This window comes from Podarcis melisellensis (assembly GCF_964234715.1).
Source record: "Podarcis melisellensis genome assembly, chromosome: 7".
Classification (NCBI taxonomy): domain Eukaryota; kingdom Metazoa; phylum Chordata; class Lepidosauria; order Squamata; family Lacertidae; genus Podarcis; species Podarcis melisellensis.
In genome coordinates this window covers 68,597,885-68,617,363 of record NC_138539.1, presented here as the reverse complement: position 1 = coordinate 68,617,363, position 19,479 = coordinate 68,597,885, and the positions used below count along the sequence as shown (strand labels likewise).

The window sequence follows — 19,479 nt, the reverse complement described above, 5'->3', positions numbered from 1 at the left end:
TCTAAGTGGCTTGAGAGTTTTTAGTGAAGCCCTGCACAGTTCTTACTAAATAAAATTGTGCCCCTAGTTTACCCAAAACACTTATTTGTGATTTGTCTCTTTGTCTGATCTCCCCAGGCAAAAAATTATTTTCTTCATTTTGGGGTATTTCTCAGACTATGCAGTATATAAAACCTTCCAATGTCCTCTGGTTAAAAAGGGTGAGGGGAATATCAGTATTTCAAGAGACAGGTTTTTTTCAATAATATTATTTTACAGATGAGAAGATACCTATCTCGAGAAAGAATGAATGAACTCATTACTCAGAAAAAGAAGAAAACAAAGCTTCTCAGTGATATAACAAAGAACAGGGAGTTCACAGTCAGTGAGTAAGCAAATCCTTTTTAACATTTTATAAATATGTTTGTCGAGAAAAGGACACTCAGTTTACACATTGTTTTTGCTCTCTAAATATTTTATTGAGGGAAAACAAACAGGAAGCTGGCACATATACCTCCCAATAAGCAACAGAAAAGTCAGTTTGCTTACCTCTAATAAGAACACCACCATTAATTATACATTTAAAATTTGTGAGCGGAGCATAGGGCACCCAAGCTGGCAGATTGATTGATTGATTGATTGATTGATTGGTCCATCACCAGTAAGAGTGGTTTGCACCAATAAAAATCTCTTTTAAAAATACATTAAGATACAGATCAAATATAATAAAAACAATTCCATAGGACAGAATAGAAAAGGCAGCATAAAACTTTTCATCAATACGATTCTTTCCATTGTGAATTCTTGAATATGCTGAGCATCTTGGTTGCAGGGATTTGCCAAGTTCCCACTAAATTGTTTCAGAAATCTTTATAGAAAATATATTGCTTCCCTTGGGATTCCTCAGATGTTTTGCCCAAGCAGCGATCTCTATGTTTGTCTTGAAAAGTAGCTTTAGGTGAACCTCAGTAGCCTGAAAAACATGTACGGTCATCAAAATGCCTTCACTGTTCCCTGAACGTTTTGCCTGTGCAGGATAAATCCATAATTGCCCAAACTCTGTGACATTTGTAAGTCTTATGACAGTTTGTTTCTGCAGGAGAAAAGCTATCACAAATCAGTTATGGATGAAACTTTTTTGGATTATTCGAACCATCTATGGAAGGCATTAGTAACTGTCCCCTTAAGATGGTCAAGTGAACTAGGCATATAGTGAGAAATGATAGAGCGAAATTGTGAGACTGTACACACATACCCAGGAGTAATCCCCATTGAACACAGTGAATTGCTGAATGATTGGAAAGTTTTTTCTTGTCTCTTGGTAACTCAGAAAATGAATTATAAGTGTACCTGAACAACACCAACCCACGGTGCGAGGTAGTATAAGGCAGAATTACTCCTTCCTTCTGCCAACTCAACAGCATACTCAGGAGACCAATGTGTCATTGACTTTTTTAAGAGTAAAGTGTTATTTGGCTTGTTTCCATCCAAAAACTCCCATGTGATCTCATCTCTAGCTGTTTATTCATGTGGAAAAGAAGAGAGATTGGTGCTCTCAGTTTCTTTCCATTGAAGCACGAGTTGGCTTTCTCTTTAGACACGTTGATACGGTCCTAACTAGGTCTCTAAAAACAACAACAACAACAACAGCCCGTGCAATTTTGACAGAGTGCAAATTTTCCCTGAGGCCTGAATCACTTGCATTCTGAAGGGATGGAGGATGGTCCATTGATTATACGCTTCAGGGTCAAACTGAACTTTGGCAAACTGTAGCCAAAAGAACTCCCATCAAGTTGCCTCGTTCTGAAAGCTGATGTGTGATTTCAGCCCCAGTGATTTACTTGTGAGCAAATGGAGGGAGGCTGCTTCGGTGTGTGAAAAACAGGTCTATAATTTCAGTCATACTGCATCATTGATATCAGATGTGCCACAGGCATCATTTAATTTTTTAAAAATGTTTCTTTTCAGGGGCTAGTACAATGAAATGGGCACAAGCTTATTGGAAACAGGCAGTGTCATGCTAATTCCCTAGTTAAAGCTTAGAGATAGAGGGGAGTGGCTGTGATGTGGCACATATAAATTATGCTTTTATCTCACTTAACCAGCACAAGAGATTTTTTTTTTGGGGGGGTCTCTGATTTATATTATGTCTGTGTTTGCATTCTAACCCTTTTGCAGGCTTGGGGAGGAGCGAGAGAGGTCTTCCGCCTACTTAGGTCTACAGCCAAATGCTAATGGGAATGTATCTTGCACCAGCACAACAGGAACAAACTGAGGAGTGTGTCACTCAGCTTTCATGTGAAGGTTACTGCTCACATTATGTTTGAAAAAACATGACGTGTTCGATGGGTTTGGAAACATAGAAACAAAACATGAAGGGGGTTGTGCATATGTTTAAGAAGAATGCCCGTGTTCCTGGAAAAGCTTCACGCAAAGAAAGAAACCTTCACCATTTCAGTTTAATATTGCTCACCACAATTGAATCCCTTATGGAAGAAATGGCATTCAGAATTATATGGAGATATGTGGAACCTCAGGGACACGGGTGGCGCTGTGGGTTAAAGCCTCAGCGCCTAGGGCTTGCCGATCGAAGGGTCGGCGGTTCGAATCCCCGCGGCGGGGTGCGCTCCCGCTGCTCGGTCCCAGCGCCTGCCAACCTAGCAGTTTGAAAGCACCTCCGGGTGCAAGTAGATAAATAGGGACCGCTTTCTAGCGGGAAGGTAAACGGTGTTTCCGTGTGCAGCTCTGGCTCGCCAGAGCAGCGATGTCACGCTGGCCACGTGACCCGGAAGTGTCTTCGGACAGCGCTGCCCCTGGCCTCTTGAGTGAGATGGGCGCACAACCCCAGAGTCTGGCAAGACTGGCCCTTACGGGCAGGGGTGCCTTTACCTTTACTATGTGGAACCTACAAGAAGATGTGTGTCTTCATCTCACCTTGTAGGAGTCCTTCTGCTCAGAGTTGCAACCAACTATCCCCTCCTCCAGGACACTTATTTATTTATGAAAACATTTATTTGTCACTGTGTTCCAGATTATATGAAAGCTCAAATTTGTATGAATGCTCTCCAAGCTTCTATTTTCAGCGCTAGACCAAACTCATTTTCATATGAAGGTATGAAGGGTAGGAAGTAGAGGGAACAGAAAGCAAAAGTGAGGAGTAACATCTTTTTTCCCCTTTACAAGAAGAAGAAGAGTTTGGATTTGATATCCCACTTTATCAATACCCTAAGGAGTCTTGAAACGGCTAACAATCTCCTTTTCCTTCCTCCCCCACAACAAACACTCTGTGAGGTGAGTGAGGCTGAGAGACTTCAGAGAAGTATGACTAGCCCAAGGTCACCCAGCAGCTGCATGTGGAGGAGCGGAGATGCGAACCCGGTTCACCAGAGTGCAAGTCCACTGCTCTTAACCACTACACCACACTGGCTTTACAAGTGGCTGTGTTACAGGGAAATTTCTTCTTCTTCTTCTTCTTCTTCTTCTTCTTCTTCTTCTTCTTCTTCTTCTTCTTCTTCTTCTTCTTCTTCTTCTTCCCCCCCTCCAATAGTGTCCCTATTTTCCAGTCCCAGATTTTCCAGTCCCAGATTTACAGAAGCTGTCCCACTTTCTGAATTGATCCTGGAATGTCCCACTTTTCCTTAGAGCATCCCTATTTTCATCAGCGAAATGTTGGTGGGTATGGAGTTATGTGACCTCTGAGCCAAGGAGATAAGTAATTCAACAACCTTTAGAAGACATCTGAAGGCAGCCCTATATAAGGAAGGTTTTTTTTAAATGTTTAGGGTTTTATTATGTTTTTATATATGTTGGAATTCACCCAGAGTAGCTGGAGCAACCCAGTTGGATGGGTGGGGTATACATAAAGAAAGAATATTATGATGATGATGGAACTCCCTATTTTCATTAGAAAAATGTTGAAGGGTATGTAATAATAATAATAATAATAATAATAATAATAATAATAATAATAATAATATAAAAATAAAAAGCAGACACATTCACATTTCTCCACCCATGCAAGCAAAATGCATCACCAGAGTTCAGAAAGACCTTTCAGCTAGACAAACATACTTTAAGAGGGTGCAGAGCAGAAACAGTGAGGGATGTGGTCTGGGAAAATCTTGCATGCAGGATCGAGAGGCTTGGGGAGACGCCTTCAGCCATTGGACCTGAGTCCCCACCCACACCCCATTGTTGCTGTTCAGAGTGGAAGCCAGATGAGAGGTTCCTGCCCCAAGATGGTACCCTTCTAAAATAAAATGCAGTTCACAAACAAATGTAACTGACATTCATCAATGCAGCCTACAGATCAGCTCAGACAGTTCACCTGTCTTTTAAAATCAATTTATTCCCATTGGCTGGATTCTGTTCTGGGAGCCTTGCAGGGCATAACATTGTGACTGTGGCTGAGACCTTAACAGCATTGGGCTGGCTTAATGGAATTTCTTCACTGAATTTCCTTCTGTAGCATGCTTTTTTCCAATGAGCGCGCTGCCAAATCTGATCTGAATAATTTGTAAGCCTGTGGCATAGCTACTAATTCCCACTCATTGCTTTCAAGCGATATAGTACACACTGTTTCACCTTTCAGATAGAGGTGTATTTAGATGAGTTTTCTAACCACACACTTATCTTAAATCCCAGCTCCCTCTCTCTCTCTAATAAGCTCTAAAAGATGTTTAATGTGCCTAATATGTATCTTCCCACTCTTAAGGGCTTGGTGCCATATTCTGAAAGAGTTGGGCCTGTTCCCAGAGTAATATGCACAGTTCTGAGAATATTTAGGCTGTGAAGCAGTTGCTTTGGCAGGTATTTTGAGGAGCTACACCTGGGATCCATAATATCTGATGCCAAGACCTGAAATAACTATGGTTTCCACACCCCATGGCTTCCTGTATTCATTTTTTGGTTGTGGAAGTAATTAAGGCTGTGTTCCCTAGTGCATGTTCTTGGAAGCAACATCCATTGAGCATCATTCTGGTCTAGAGCTGTCAGATCACTGGGTTTGGCTTGAAGAGTCAGGACTTTAGCTTCCTCTTCATTTCCCCCTTACAAGTAAGGACTAAAACCTCAGGGTAAGGGGACAGAATCAAATCTATAGGCTGTTTCCTGACTTGAGAGTGTTTGCTATCATCACTACCTATAAAGGTAAAGGTAAAGGGACCCCTGACCATTAGGTCCAGTCGTGACTGACTCTGGGGTTGCGGCACTCATCTCGCTTTATTGGCCGAGGGAGCAGGGATACAGCTTCCGGGCCATGTGGCCAGCATGACTAAGCCGCTTCTGGCAAACCAGAGCAGAACACATGGAAACACCATTTACCTTCCCACTGGAGCGGTACCTATTTATCTACTTGCACTTTGACATGCTTTCGAACTGCTAGGTTGGCAGGAGTAGGGACCGAGCAACGGCAGCTCACCCCGTCGTGGGGATTCGAACCACCAACCTTCTGATCAGCAAGTCCTAGGCTCTGTGGTTTAACCCACAGGGACACCCGCGTCCCTACTCACTACCTATGGATTGGGGAGAAAATCGATTTTGTTTGTATTTTTGTAAGAAACTCCCTAATTCGCAATTTTTTGACAGATGTGCAAACTGAAACACAAATAGCCTTTGAAATTTGTAAAAAAATGCATTTAATAGTATGGGCAGGGAGTGATCTGAAATTGTAGGGGCATTAAAACTGACACTTTGTCATGGTCAGATCATCTCCTGGTGAGTTTTAGATACCCAGTGGCATTTTCCTCTGCTATTGGAAGGAGGGGTATATTAAAATGGTCTGCCGCAGAGACTAATTGATCGAATTGGTTTTTAGAGGGCCCTGGGGATTATTATTTTTTTCTGTTGGCATGGCTGGCTCCTCTGTCACATATCTGGTTAATCTGTGGAACAGGCCGATGACCTGGGTGGCTGACACAATTTCCCCTGAGTGTCCTTTACCAAGTTCAGAAAGCTCTATGGTTTACCCCAGAGCAAAGAGCAGCGAAGAGATAAAGGAGACAGTTTGAGCAAAAGTAGAGAACAAACTCCCAGCAAAGGTAATCAAACATTGGTAAATGCTCATGTCGAAGAAGAAGAGGAGGAGGAGGAGGAGGAGTTTGGATTTGATATCCGGCTTTATCATTATCTGAAGGAGTCTGAAAGTGGCTAACATTCTCCTTTCCCTTCCTCCCCCACAACAAACCCTCCGTGAGGTGAGTGGGGCTGAGAGACTTCAGAGAAGTGTGACTAGACCAAGGTCACCCCACAGCTGCATGTGGAGGAGCGGGGAATCAAACCCAGTTCACCAGATTACGAGTCTACCACTCTTAACCACTACACCACACTCCATGGTTGTGAAGGTGTTGAAGAAATTTGATTGGTGGCTAAATTGTTCTCCTTGCTCCTGATGATCCCCATTTCTCACCTGGGGTAGAGAAAGTGTTTTCCTTCCCTCAATAGTCTTACCCAATGCAGTCTGCTTGTTTTGCCCCAATGCACGTACTGACAGTCATTGAGCCTGCTTGTATTTGCATAGTCCTGCATAGGTCCCCTGTGCATTCTTGCAAACTCAGATGTATGTTTTCAGGGTGTTTTCTCCGATGGGCCCTGAGAGGTTTTCTGTGTGCAAGCATTCACACCTTGCATTTGTTCCTGCTAAACAGATGCCATTGAAGTGCCTGGCAGAAGGCAGGCAGGGATAGCATCCTTTGCCTAAATGGATACAAGACGATCTTCAAAACTTGTACAGAAGGTTAAATAGCAGAACCAAGCCTGTACTTTTGGACAACAGTGCTAAATCATCAGACACTGTTCTGACAAATAAAAAGCTATTAGTCTACCCCAAACTGTAATGAGATCATGATTAATAAATGCCTCTCAAAGGTCTATATCAAAGTCAAGGCTTTCCGGTGATAAATGTAAACATCCAGACCCCACTTTGCCAAAAGCTCTGTGTTGCAGCTACATGGCTGCCCTGATTGATCTGTTCATTACTCTAATAAATAATTTATCGCCTCCAAGAGGACAATTCATTATGCAGATAGTATGAACAAGTAACTTTAAGCAACCGAAAAATAAAATGTTTTCTTTTAAAAAATAATAATAATGACACATGCTACCAGTGCTCTGTAATAGTATCTGCTGCAAGTACACACAGCTAGCCTTACCTTACTATAAAACAATGTTTCAAGAAATATATTTTTTTCAGAAGTAATAAGTCATATGTGCAACTGGGATCAAGAAGTCCTCATTTCAAGAGGTTGTTTACACTGTTACTTCTAGCATTGAATATCACTTGTATTGGCCGGGGTTTGCCAAAAGTTGTAGCTGTATCTAGGTATGAATAAATCTGTCAATTTTGGTTTCTCTCCATTTCTAGTCTTAAATTCAGTTCCCCACGTTTCCCCCACAATTTATTTTCTTTTAAGAAATCCTCATGAAAATTCACCAGCATTTTAGTGTGAATTTCTCCTGACTGTAGAGTTTTGTCTACAATAATGCCTAGTATATGCATTTCTCCAATGCAATTTCCCTTAATGTACAGTGGTACCTCGGGTTAAGTACTTAATTCATTCTGGAGATCCGTTCTTAACCTGAAACTGTTCTTAACCTGAAGCACCACTTTAGCTAATGGGGCCTCCTGCTGCTGCCGCGCCGCCAGAGCACGATTTCTGTTCTCATCCTGAAGCAAAGTTCTTAACCCGAGGTACTATTTCTGGGTTAGCGGAGTCTGTAACCTGAAGCGTATGTACCCCAAGGTACTACTGTATATGCTATCTTTACTATTTTTTAAATGAACATTTGATCCTAGTACACTTGTACCTTGGAAGTCAAATGGAATCCATTCTGGAAGTCCATTCGACTTCCAAAACCAAAGCATGGCTTCTGATTGGCTGAGAGAAACTCCTGCAGCCAATCAGAAGCCCCAGAGGCCCCGTCGGACATTCAGCTTCCAAAAGAACGTTTGAAAACTTGAAGAACACTCACTTCTAGGGTTTCAATTGTTCAGGAGCCAATTTCTTCAGGAGCCAAGGCATTCAAGATCCAAGGTATGACTGTATGTTCATTTTTGTACACATTACTCTGCTGGAGAACTGCATTGCAAGATTTGGAGAAGTGTGAATTTAGACGGATAGCTGTTTTGTTCATGCATTGTTTTTGAATGTGCACATTATGCAAATTCACCTAAATGTGAACTGAATCAAATTTCTTCCCCTTCCATAGGTACATCAAAGAGGTCCTAAAAATTCTGGTGGCTCGATGGAACCTGTGGACAGGGCCTTCTGGCCCAGAGTAGCCTAGCCCCTAGGGTGTGTGTGTGTGTGTGTGTGTGTGTGTGTGTGTGTGTGTGTTGTCATAAAACTCACCACTTAAGGGACCAGTCTAAAGACAATGTGCAGACATTTTCATAACTCTTTGTATGAACTTTCTTGCAGCAACAGTAGCAACTTCAAACAAACTAAATAGCTGAAAAGGCTATGCCCATATTCACCAAGCTGGACCTTTCAAAATACAAAATGCACTTAGCCATCGCTTTTCTTCTAATGCGATGTTCTCCTGTGGTTTTGTCCGTTTATTAAACTAAACTGATGGCTGTGACCAAGGGATGAACAGAATAAATTGGAAGCTTATGTGGAGGTTTCTACTAAATTGTTTGTAGCCCAAGCAATATGCAGCCTAAGGAACGGGATATAGCTGACAGGCAAAGAGGAAGCCGTATTGATTTTTATTCCCAATTAGGTTAGGTAGATCCTGTTTATCTATTCACTTAAGTGGATATGAATGGGAACTCTCAAGAGTATTCTTAACATGTTTTCAGGGATATATTTTTAAAAATGTTTCTGAATCACAGCGCTAACAGGGTTTCAGATGCCACCAGATGGTCATTTAAAACACCCTGACAGTGCATTTGAAGTCACCTTGTTTTTCCCAACCATTTGTAAGCAGAAGAATAATTCAACAGAAAGGACGCAAGCAGAGCTCTTGATTTTAGCCATGATTGACACACAGGATTTGCTAACGTTCTGAATGTTTGGGCCCAGGGCCTAGAACATAGGAAGCAGAAAATATGCTAAATCTCCCTCAGGAATTCTATACAATTATTCCCTCAAAAACCCTCACATGTTTTGTCTGAGGACCAACTCCAAATTTCCATTTTTATGTTGATTTAAGCCCAAACTGGTTAATGGTGTGTGTGTGTGTGTGTGAGAGAGAGAGAGAGAGAGAGAGAGAGAGAGAGAGGGAGGGAGGGAGGGAGGGAGAGATCCAAACATATAATCTATCCATCAGCTGAAGTTCCTTGAAGCAGTTAAAGAAATCAATTTTAAAAATTGTGGGCAGGTGTGGGGACATCCAATGAAAAATTATCACAGACTTCACAGCAAGCCGGTGAAAATTCTTCTCTTGAAATAAAAATAACACAGTGGCTGGCCAAGTGTTTTCTGTTTAATGAAAACGTATGGCAAAAAGTATGTTACCCAAAAGATGTGTGTGTGTGCGTGTGCATAAGAGATACCGACAAGGTTGTGCTTACACTATTGCTAACAAAAAGAACTCTCCAACAAAGCAAAAAGTGACCTTGTTGCTGAAGTCATCTTGTTGCCCCGTGAGAGACGGTCGGTGTCTGGAGAATAAATGTGATTAGGTCATTTGTGAGTGCTTGTGAGTAGTGAGGCAGACAGCTGTAAGTGGTGGTGGTTTATGGGGGTGGGGTTGGGAGAGAAAAAAATGGAAGGGGAGGAAGGCAATTAGCCTTGTTCAGGATACTAGAGCTACAACAATGTTAGGGAGGCGTCGTATGGTCTACATAGCATGACCTTGACTGGGACCAAGATGGAAAAAGAAAGTCGTACCTCCCACACTGAAACCAGATATGAGTACTTTGCAGTTCGCAGGATAATATTTTATCAGAATGGAGAAGTAACCTTCACTTAGCAAAACTGATAAATCTGAAATGTAAGAAAGCATTTTAGGAAGGCAAGCTGGATGAAAAGTTGACTGTGTGGGAACACTTTGATTGGCTTCCTAGCTACCTGTGTGTTGGAATGCCATGTTTGTTTAGTTTAAAATTTGAATGCACATTGCTGCAGAGCTTTGTTTCATGTGTTCATGTGCATGTGGGAGAGGTGAGGGATGGCGTTTTATTCCTGGTTTTCTGATTGGCAGGAGGCACAGCATAATCTTCCCAGAGTTGTCTTCATATAGCTAGCACTTCAAAAGGCTCCAGGCCCCAGGTTTATTGTGTTCTTTCTTATGGAATTACATGTATTTCCAGCAGCAGAAAGGATTGCTAAGATCCAGTCTGCTCAAATAGGGTTATATTCCAAATAAATGCAGATGCAACGATGAGCATTTGCACTGAGTTCCAGTTCCCCAGAAATTACTGATTTGTGGATTTTTTCCCCCTCGTCTAAGCCCATATTTGATGCCTCTGCTCCTTTCACAAGGAAACAAGTTGTTCCCTCATGCATTTGGTCTGCCAAACAAGCTTGGAGGATGCACCCACGATCATTTCCAACATTTTACTTGGATTGCTTTAATTAATCAACAAACTTTCACCTGAACAGTTAGTAATGACAACATAGGGCTATTGTGTTCCCAAACATCCCTTCCTAACTGTTATGCATCTTGACAGTAGCTAGGTCACATAGACATGCTAATGCGGGAAGACTAAGGCCAAAATTTGTGAGACAGTTCAGCTATTCTATCACCAACACCATCATACATACATAAAGTTATCTACACTAGGGCAAAAAAATCTAAGCTTCGCATATACATTGATAGGGTTTGAGCTGGCAGTAACTTACCAGGAAAGGGGAGTTGTGGTGGAGAAATCAATGAAAATGTCAACCCAATGTGCAGCTGCTGTGAAAAAGGTGAACTCCGTGTTGGAGATCATTAGGAAAGGAATTGAAAATAAAACTGCTGTGCCAATATCATAATGCCTTTATACAAATCTATAGTCTGACTTCACTTGGAGTGCTGTGCACAGTTCTGGTCAGCACACCTCACAAAGGGTACTGCAGAGCTGGAAAAGTTACAAAAAAGGACAACCAACATTACTAAGGGGCTGGAGCAACTTACTGTTTAGGGCTTTTAAGTTCAGATGAAAGGTGAGCAGGGAAATTGTAGGAAAAGTAGATAGGGTGAAGTTGCTCTCCCACATAGTTAGTGCTGTGGCAAAAACCCATCCAGTTTTTCAAAAGTTTCTTTACCCTGTGAAAGATGCTTCCATTTTGATGCTTCATTCTCAATGCAAATCAGAATGTATTTAGAATTTTTGTCGGGTACAGAATTTTGAGTTTACTTTATTGTTCTGAGGTCCCTGTGTGGTGTGTGTGTGTTTCCCAGTAAACATATTTCCAGCACACTGCGGCCTCCCTTTCTGGTCTAAAAAAGCTCTATGGAAGGTGTTACCTCATGAAATATTCCCCTGGGCGTTGATTGAAGCACGGACACCCATCTCTCACTGATGAGATGATTTGTGGAATGAAAGAAAGAGCACTCAAGGCACCTCACAGAGAATGGTTTCGAAATGGAGAAAAAGGTTTGGCACAACAGTACTCATAAAATTAGAAACCAGGATCATCTAGCAAAGCTGAATGATGGAAGAGGGAGGTCAGAGAAAAGGAAGCCCTTCTTCTCACACATCCCTAAACTATGGGATTTGCTCCTACTAACTGTAGTGATGGCTAACATCTTTGATGACTTTAAAGGGGAATTAAGCAAATTCACTGAAGATCTATTCCTCAAGGAATGGCTTGACCAGTGACAGTAGGGCATTGGTGTGTTTGGGAAGCAATTCACAAATGCTTCTGATGGCTCTCTTTTAGAATCTGTAATTCATATGTAACCTTTCTCCAGTACTAGCAGTGTGGTAGGCACTGTGCAGAGGATAAAAATGGGGGTGGATACAGTCCACCTTACCTGGACATCCCTGATTCTGTACTGAAGATCTCATGATACAAATGACCACCATCATGTGGAAGATCTCCATGCTTCCCTCTCCACTTTGCCAACGGCTTTGGCAAGACCTTCTGTATTTTACAGACATAGGGTTGAGAGTTCTAGACCTGGTCTGAAGTCCTGGTCAATGAGGGCAAGAATGCATTGTTTCTGTTGTGACATTCTATTCCAGTTAAAAAGGAAAATGCTTCTAAGCTACTCTGCTTGAAGCAGTGGCAAAGGATTGTTGGTGGAGAGAAACACCCCATCACCTAAAAAATAATGCTAAGCTTCAAACCGTTTTAGCATTTACAAAGCTTCTCCCCACAAGTTGCAACCCCCACTGTCACTAGACACAAGCAAGGGAGGAGATGTTTGGTCTGGCATTAGTTAATGCTCCACAGAAATGCCATTTTTTAGAGACATCCCATAGCCAGAAATCGACAAGTGACATTAAGGCAAGTGGGAACTGGGAACCAGCACAGAGATGGAAGAAGAGAGACACAATAGCTGTAACTAATAAAAGACAGACTATTTCAGTAGAGGCTTTTTTTAATGGACTGAAGTGGAAATAAAGTTCACAGTAAGGAAGCTGCAATAGTTTACAATGACAAACATTGTGTGAATGTGATGGTTCAGAATTTATCTGGTTAAATTCCCCTGGTGTGTGTCACCTGCTGACGTCAGCTTACAGAAGCTGGGCGGGACAATCCCTGTACTTTCACTTCCCTCTGTGTATCTGAGAGGGAGACATGTTTGCAGCAATGGCTGCCTGCAGTGACGGACCTTTGATGCTGTAATGTTTTAATAAAGAGCTGTATATAGGCACACCTGTCTATGTATGCTTGCTTGGAGAAGTAAGGCTGCTTTACACGCTGCGTGTTTCTACTCTGCTAAAAAGCCGTGACTGAGAGAAGACAGCAGGGCTCCTTGGGAGTTGTTGCGCAGCTCTGGAGGAAGCGTGCCGGACCCGCTGTAAGTGATTGATGCGGATCGTAAAGCTGTCTGAGCTACGGCTCCTTCGGTCTAGCCCAGAGATCGATTTCCCCAGAGTGAATGCAGGTTTAAGTCAGTGCTTCCCCCCCCAAAAAAAATAAACAACAATGTTAAGGGGTACTCTCATTTTGACTCAATGAAATCACCATTTTATAGTTCAAATCGGGGAAAAGAAATACAGTAAATGGACAAAAGTACAAAGATTCACAAAATGTTCAGGGGAATGTATGCCCCTGCACCCCCCCTCCGAAAAAAAGCACTGGTTTAAGCAATGCAAAAATAAGTAAACCCTGAATGTATAAAATTGGGCTGTGTAGTAATGTGGCACCCTCTCATCGAGGATAGCTACAACTTCAAGGAAAAGGAAATAACACGAAATGTTGTTTCAAACATTAGCGGGTGTAATCTGGTCTTTGAAGTGAGAAATACAAGGCTACATTCTACATGTTTAAAATGTAGCTCTTTAATGTAGCTCTCAGGGTTCCCCCGCACTGCCTATTTTGACAAGGCTCTTGCCTTATTCTGTGCACCAAATGTTGAGGTGAGGGGGCACATTGTTTTTGAAATGAGTATGCTATGCAGCTGAAATGAGATAACGGAATCATTGCAATTGTAGGAGTTTGCACGAAGGCCTCTGGATTGCATATGTGAAATCGCCTCTTGAAATTGCTTAGTTCAAATTGTAACATTTTTGACTCTCTGGATAGTTGTTTGAAATCAAAGGGTTGCGGAGAACAAATATAGCTCTTTCACATACAGTCCAATCTCACGAAGCAGTCTGCTCACTGAAAAGTCGTCCCTCCATGAATAGTCTCTCAAAACATTATATTTGATTTAATGTATGTCATTTTTGCAAATGCTGGTTTTATTTGATACCTTATAATCAAGCACCTTAGAACTACCTTAGAACTGCAAACCTGCCAGGAAAGCAGGCAACATTAATCTTGGTATGTGGAATCCCTTGCAGACGACTGTAGTGCCTGGAGACAGACAGGTTTGTATCCGCAGCAGTGACCAGAGGAGGAATAGCCACTGGGAGGAGCGCAGAAAGAACAAATGCAATGGTATACCATGGTACCTCGGATGACATATGCTTCAGGTTACAGACTCCGCTAACACAGAAATAGTGCTTCAGGTTAAGAACTTTGCTGCAGGATGAGAACAGAAATCGTGCTTCGGCGGCGCAGCAGCAGCAGGAGGCCCCATTAGTTAGAGTGGTGCTTCAGGTTAAGAAAAGTTTCAGGTTAAGTATGGACCTCCGGAACAAATTAAGTAAGAGAGCCAGTGTGGTGTAGTGGTTAAAAGTGGTAGTCTCGTAATCTGGGGAACCAGGTTCGCGTCTCTGCTCCTCCACATGCAGCTGTTGGGTGACCTTGGGCCAGTCACACTTCATTGAAGTCTCTCAGCCCCACTCACCTCACAGAGTGTTTGTTGTGGGGGAGGAAGGGAAAGGAGAATGTTAGCCACTTTGAGACTCCTTGGGGTAGTGATAAAGCGGGATATCAAATCCAAACTACTTCTCCTCCTCCTCCTCCTCCTCCTCCTCCTCCTCCTCCTCTTCATCTACTTAACCTGAGGTACCACGGTACCTGCATCAGCACAACCGGACGCCTTCATTTGCCCCAGCTGCAACAAAACTCGTCTCCCTCATATCAGTCTCCACAGCCACAGCAGGTGCTGCAATTCTCCAATGGTTGGGATTTCACTCCTGAAATTGCAATCGTGCATTGTCACCCAAGACAGATGGTTGCCAGCTGCAAAGAACTACAGTTCACGCTGCATTTAAAAAACACAAATGCAGGGAGGTCATTGGGCAACAGTCCATTGTGCTTGGAATATTATTTTCACAAATCTGCAGCACTCCAAGATCTGCTGCAAAGAGCTGTGGAGATTTTAAAAGACGTGTGTAGTGAGTAGAAGGAGATGGGGGGAGGGCTCATTTCACCACATTTTGGTCTTGTTGGCACTAGGCCATAGGAGTTTTCCTTCCTCTTCTGCCTGGTTCATCCCATTGCACTCATTTAAGTCATATTTTATGCAAGCATTTTGTATAAAATATGAACTTTCAAAATAAAAAACACACACATTTCAACGCTTTTCAATGTATTTACTAGAAAAATATGCACTTCCAATGCACTTTTATATATTTATTTTTGGCACACCTTTTTGCACCGACAATGTATTGTAAAATCCGGAGAACAGTACAATCTGCATGGGAGTCGCTGCCCCATCCAAAATCAAGTTTGGAATATCACATTGGTCCCCAACACTGCAAAAAGCAGAACAAATATATCCTTCCTCTATCTCTATTCCTCAACTGTGATGTGACCAGGCTTGTGGTTTTTTTCTCCTCCTTAAAAATCCAAAAACTGTAAAATGTGGGTGCACAAATGAAATCTGTTTTTGCATCCCTCGGAATTACGGTCAGCTTTTCCAACACAATATTCTCTCAGCAGCCCTTTTCACACAGAAGAGATGAAGGAGGAATTTCCCCAAGTCCCCTTTGTTTAAACTCTTTCTGGTTCCATTGAGGGTCCTTCTTTCCAAATGACAAGACACCCTTTTTTCCACGTGAAATGAGAAGAAAGGAGGAGTGGGTTACAGCAGAGAATAGGGAGAAGCTTCATTCATTAGCCATGCACTTGAGGTAGAAAGCTTTCTGGTTTTTCAGAAGGGGCTACTGAGACAAGCCACAGAGCTGCCGGAAACAAGGTGTGGTTTCCCTATGCAAGACCATTTCAGTGTTGTGACTTGGTGTGCCAAAGCCATCGTGATCTTAATCATTTTCAGTCCACTGACCAATTGTGCAGATGCTCCACTGCACCTCAGACATCTGATATATTATTCAGTTTCAAGTCATCCTCTGGAAAACCAGTGCAGATTGAGCCAAGAGGCAATATGCTGAAATGTAGTAGCCTCATTCACACAAGCAGGTACTGTGGCAAGTCAAGTAGGGTTGCCATGTGTCCTCTTTTTCCAGGGCATGTCCTCTTTTTCAGGGCTAACATTTTTCTCTGGGTGGATATTTGTCTCTGGCTATACTTTCTGGATGGGACATAGATATAACTGGCGGTTGAAGACTTGCTTTCCTCTTCTCTTCTCCTGCCCCCCTCAGCAATATATCACAGCTTCTATAGCCAACATATAGAAGGGGTATTTAAAATGATAGTTGCCATAGTCCTTTGTGGCGTTCTTACAAAGGCCCTGGTCATTTCATGGACTATTGACCTGTACACCACTGCTTATTCTTCCACTGCCACCAACCAGGTTTCTTCTGGTGAAATACTAAGTCTCAGTCAGGTTGTAAAGTCAACAATGAAGATGAAAGTTTATTGAAGAGCAAACAAGTTTTAAGTATCTTCAGAACAGTTTCTCAAATGCGTTGCCTTAGCTAAATGTGGCACCATCTCACACTGTCACACTCTTCTCTCTCAGTTCTATCCATGTCTATCACTCTAGCTGTCACAACGGCTATGTTCATCTTACTGGCTCTGTCTGACTCTGACTCCTCTATTTCCCAATGGTAAAACCCCTGGGCTGAGCCTCAAAACCAGGTAAGCAGCTCCGCCTCTGAGCTTTCTCATTGGTCAATCTACATCAACCATTTCCATCCCTCTGTACAAACAAAATCACAAGGAATGGGCAAACGCCACATCCTCTTTTTTGCCCTTCAAAATATGGCAACCCTAGAAAGGAGAATAAAGGGGATATGGAGTGGTCTTCACCACATGTCAGAGGTGGGCAACACTTCTCAGCCACCTTCACTTCTGAGCTACCTTTGGGACCAGAGAAAAAAGTGGGTGTTCCAATAAATGTATTTTTTACCTTGGTACAGGTTTTTACACACACACACACACACACACACACACTCCCCTATCCAGTATTATCTGCATTCAAGGACACATTCCAGCCAGTCAAACTCAAAAATGTTCTTGGAGATTCAGTGAGAAGACTGGGGAGAGGAAGTGTGGCTGGAGAGAGGTGTGGGGTAAGTCCCAAGGACCAGATAGATAGGTTTGAGGGAATGCTGTTGGCTTCTGATCCTGAAGTTCCATACGCCTGACATAACTGATCACTACAAAAGGGTTGCGGTGTGTACGCCCTGTTAAATAGTGGAAAAGATGGACAAAGGACACAGCTCTGTTGGATTCACAGCTCTTTATAGCAGCAGTTAGAACTGCTCCTGGAATCAGACTGACTGCAACCTAGCTGGCTGCTTTATATAATACTAAGTAACTTGAAACAGTAACAACTCACAACTAGCTAACCAATCAGGAGCGACAGTTTTCAATCCTTCATTTACATACTGGTGGCCCTGAGTGAGAACTGCCACTAATCTTAATACATAACACACCCCACCTAGCCTGGTGTGAGAGGCCCTGAATAAGAGAGCTAAGAGGAGTCAGTTGGAAGGGAGGAGCCTTTCTCTTTTCACAGACCCAGTTTCAATTTGTGTGGAATGTGTGAATGGTAAAAGGAAATGGGGTATGAGTTTTCCTTTAATGTTGCTTCCATTTCTAAAGATTCTACTCAGTGCTGTTTTTCTAGAAAAAGAGGTGCCGGAACTCACCATAAATAATACCTCCCTCATTCACCTAGAATGGCAATGGGGCCCATCTGAGAGATGCCAGAACTGAGTTCAAGTGAGTTCCTGCTGGGGGGGAAAGCCCTGATTCTATTCTGCCTGCAAAGTGGCTGCTCAGTCTTCACCATATATGGCCTTTTGGGCACAATGTTCATTCTGAAGGTTTGGAATTTAAGATGGAGAGAAGAAATGCCCTTTGCAAAGGTGAAAACAGCAGCCGTGGCCTACAGAGGCTATATGTCAAGCCCATGTTATCGCTCCATGGAGAGTGCCACTGCAGTGACATGGTAATGTATGATTTCAAGGGTAATGGGTATAAAGCATTTTACAAAGGTTAAAAAGTTGCCGTTGCCCATGATTGCTTAAATTATTTCAGAATAGAACCTGTTTCGGATACCTGGAGGCAATATGTTACATCAATGCTTCTTGCCATGTGAGTCTCTCTGGGGCTATTTAGTCTGATTGAAAGCATGTGTCTGCTTTTTGATAACTGCAATCAGCAATATCACTTGTCTGGAATATTGTAAATGACCAGTCTTATAAATGGTGTATAAATACCACCAGCACCATGTCTAGATCACACTGCCCCTACTCTATAGTGCATGCATACAACATACATGTATTTCTCATTGTGCCTTCAAGATGTTGTCTCCAGGTGAGCACTCTTTTGAAAGATGCATGATAGTGGTTTTCATACTTTGTCCCATGTCAGGGATGGGTCAAAGGAGGAATGGTGGAGACTGCCTCGCCAGCGTGACCCTCTCAGTGAGGAGGAAGAGGAAGACAGTTTAGATTTACAACAGGGGGTTGAGGGAGGAAGCAGCTCAGAGGCAGATGAGGGGGAAAGTTGAGAAATCATGGGAGAGCCAGAACAACCCCTGGCTGACATGTTGTCCTTAGAAAGCATTCCAGACCCTACATCTCCCAGAACCCAGAGAGCCTTAAAAGTAGGAGAGCAAAGAGCTCAAAGACAGAGGGCATGTATTCCTGATTCCTTATCTTCTACTTCTTGGTGTGTGTTTTTCAAATACAGAGAAAAAGCTGCTACAGAGTGGAGAAAGGAAATGTATGAATCGGTCCCAAAGTCACACATAAAGTCGATGGGTACAGGGTTGTGAATGTATATCTATTGGCTTCAATTTGATGGGTTACAAACTAGCAAACCAATCTAAAATGTTTCCCCAATAGTAAAAGTTAATACATCCCCAAATAAAATTATTCATCACCTACTATGCAGATCCATCTTGACAGGGCTGAGATGCAGTCTGTTTGATAACTGCTTTTGACTTTACCAAGACTTAAAGCATATCCTCTTTGTGACATCACACATGACATCAGAATGGCATGTTTGCATTCAACCTAGACCATCTCCATGCCAACAGCAATGGCCAGTAAACTTCTGCAACCAAGTAACCATCAGCCTGACTACCCAGTTATTTCTATCTGGGCTATTGAATGTTCATTTTTTTGCTCTTATAATGAAAGCCTGAAGAAGAGCTGTGTATAATCTGAAAACCTGCTTCCACTGTTAAAGAAAACTAATTGTCAGGGGCTGGGCAGAGGAGGAATGGTGGAGACCTCCTCCCCATCCCTTCCAGGGAGGAGGAAGAGGAAGACAGTTTAGATTTACAACAGGGGCTTGAGGAATGTCACAGCCCAGAGGCAGATGAGGGGAAAAGTTGGGAAATTATGGGAGAGCCAGAGCAACACCTGGCTGACACGTTGTCATTAGAAAGCATCCCAGACCACCATCTCCCAGAACCCAGTAAGCCTTAAAGGTAGGAGAGCAAAGAGCTCAAAGACAGAGGGCATGTAGCAACACCCGTAGAGGAGACGAAGAGAATGATGAATGAGGAAATGGGAGAGATGGGGGTGGAGATTCACTTGGGACAATGCCATTATCCAAGAGACTGGGTTCTATAGCCTCTCTTTATAAATATTGATTTTAAAAGGACCGTAAGAAACCTTCCTTTGTCTTTATACTTTCCTGGACA

At 42.6% G+C, this 19,479-nt stretch overlaps 1 long non-coding RNA gene across 1 annotated transcript; it reads right to left on the bottom strand.

Annotated features, from left to right (window-relative positions):
• Positions 1 to 458: 458 nt before the first annotated feature.
• LOC309373862 lies at positions 459 to 18,749 on the bottom strand. The gene is made up of 3 exons (XR_014170249.1): positions 18,712 to 18,749; positions 14,490 to 14,676; positions 459 to 952 (listed from the first exon to the last, which is right to left on the bottom strand). It is a non-coding gene; the product is annotated as an uncharacterized lncRNA (long non-coding RNA).
• Between the last annotated feature and the right edge of the window lie 730 nt (positions 18,750 to 19,479).